Source organism: Limulus polyphemus, unplaced genomic scaffold, assembly GCF_000517525.1.
Source record: "Limulus polyphemus unplaced genomic scaffold, Limulus_polyphemus-2.1.2 Scaffold172, whole genome shotgun sequence".
Lineage (NCBI taxonomy): Eukaryota > Metazoa > Arthropoda > Merostomata > Xiphosura > Limulidae > Limulus > Limulus polyphemus.
The window spans coordinates 232,166-234,763 of record NW_013665782.1 but is presented as its reverse complement, the minus strand read 5'-3'; positions in this window follow the sequence as shown (position 1 = coordinate 234,763).

Below are 2,598 nucleotides of genomic sequence, written 5' to 3'. Positions count from 1 at the left end.
TCAAAGACCTCTACGGTCTGAATTTAGACATCGATAATCTTGGATTACTAAGTAAGCAGAGGGTGGGAAATCAGCCAGAAACACCTGCTGGCAAAGGACTTTATCCGTGTCTTTGAAACAAATAATAATATTATCTGCCACTTTTATAACGCGCCGACAGCTGATAATTGGGGGAGGATTCAGCAGCATCACGTCTCGAGCTCTTAAATCCTTCGACCTGCAACCCGATACGCTAATCATTAGGATACGCCCGGCTGTATATACCCTTATTACTACTCTTTATTACTATTACTACTCTCTATACTATTTAGTAAAATGCAATAGATCGAACAACTGTAGTATCCGTTCCTATCTACAAGCACAGAGAATATCTAATCTTGTAGAAACGTCGTATGCACAAAATTCCATTTGTGTGGCATAGCGCTCTATATTTCTTCTATTGCAAGGTAATAATTTTGAATACAAAAAATAAATTACCCGGAAGAATAGCGTTAAAGCTTCTATTTCCACTTTATGCCGACAGATGTCTGAAACTAGCAAAGTCTTGGTACAACGAAATTGATGATTATTATATCGTACAAATTGCGCTTATTCTTCAGTTTAAATGAACTAGGCGTGCCCAGCTCTTTGGAGCTGTGGGTGTGCTACAATAGTGAGAGTGAAACCCATTTGCTCGATTAGAGTAACTCAAAATTTGATAAGCTACCTTTCTTCTAATCTATCAGTTCAAAATTAGGGACGGCTATGCACACATAGCCTTTGTATAACTCCGTGAGAAACTCTGTAAGAAAGAAAAGAAATAATCATTTAAATGTGTAAATTTTACACTAAAATTACATTTCACGTAGAGATAGACCATTGACTTATGAAAATCATCATTAGGTTATTATATGAAGTATTTCTTTTGAAAACGAAAGTTATTAGTCAAATTATAAATTCTATAAATGTTTCATACAGATTTAACAAATTTAGAGCGATAATTTTGTTTTAGATCTTTTTGTTTCTAAAATATATTATTCAACATACAACTAAACTTTAAAAAAGTTTCAGAGAGATTGGACATTACACTATTATTTTTAATAATTTTGTTTGTTTGTAGTTAAGCACAAAGCTACACAATGGGCTGTTTGTACTCTGCCCACGACGAATATTAAAACCCGGTTTATTAGCGTCATAAGATTGCAGACTTGTCGCTATTTTACTGGGGGGCATTTTTAATGGAGAAGCTATGGATCATATATAATGGGCGTTGCTCAGTACGTGTATAAGAAAACACGAAAATATGTCTTATTTCAATTTTTTTTTGGCACCACCACCTCCCAATGTTTAAAAGAATATTAATATAGCTAAACAAGCATTATTTCTTTGTACTTCTTACTTTATTTGTAAGTTATAGCATCTCTAATGCATAATTCATCTAGTGGAACTAACTCTCGTAGAGCCAGCCGCCTCACGAAATTTTTGAATTGCTCGTTCACTTAAAAAAAGAAAGATATATTATGGCATCATGTTATATGATTCATAGAATAAAATGCAAAACTTGGATGTTCTTTACAGTTTGAAACTTTAAAGTCATGGATAAACAAAAACATCTCCGTATTGTTCATCTAAATGTAGAAAATTATAGGTGCTTAATCACGTATAAAAATCTTGGAAAACTTCAAACTGATAGAGCATTATTCTGATAGTTTGCTATACTGTTTCTCTACTATTGATTTACTTCATCATAAGAACGAGAGGAAAGATACACTTTGTAGTGACCATGATACCTACTTTTTCTTAAGCCTATGTGGTGAGTTTTTATGAGTACTTTGGGTTTGCACAGTACCTTAAACTTATTAGTGTATCGTATTGCTCAGTTAAGGAGGATTTTCGAGGTAAATTGTATATCAGAAGTACACAACCCTAGGATGTAGTTGCACCATTAGACATCCTTCTATTCTGGGCGAATAGAATTAACAAGCTTCCTTTACCACACGGTCGTCATGGAAACGGTAGCATCTGTTCCGCGAGAAAGTAAATCAACGTGGTGGTCGATTGGCTTAGCCCATTCAAATTTTGATCTTTCGCTTCCAACAAGACCACATACGACACATATGAAGTTTTTCTTTTGGGTACTGCCAACTATGTCTTTCAAATGTTGTTACTAGTTTTATCCCTATGCTTTCCCTATTTCATCACGTTCTGACCACATAAATACACTGCCTACATATTTCTGAATTCTTTCTGTATTTATTAGAAAAACTAAATGCTATGTACAAGACTAAAAGTCAGTTTTTTACTAACTAATATGTATTTAAGTCCTATGTATTCTTGTTAATCACAATCAAAATAGAAATAGAAAAGATTTAATTTTTTTCTCAAAATGGTGTAACGAATTTGTTATTATATATTTATTTTAATATCAACGTTTGTTTATATTAAATTTATATTTAGAAACATTTATATGGCGCCACTGTACAACATGCAAATTGTACATGTTACGTTTACTATGTTTTTCTTGTCTCTTTAAGATGATGGAACATGTTCCACCGAAACATACAGTTTTTTTTTTTAGTTTTATATTGCTTTTAGCATTATACAATAAATTATTGTGCA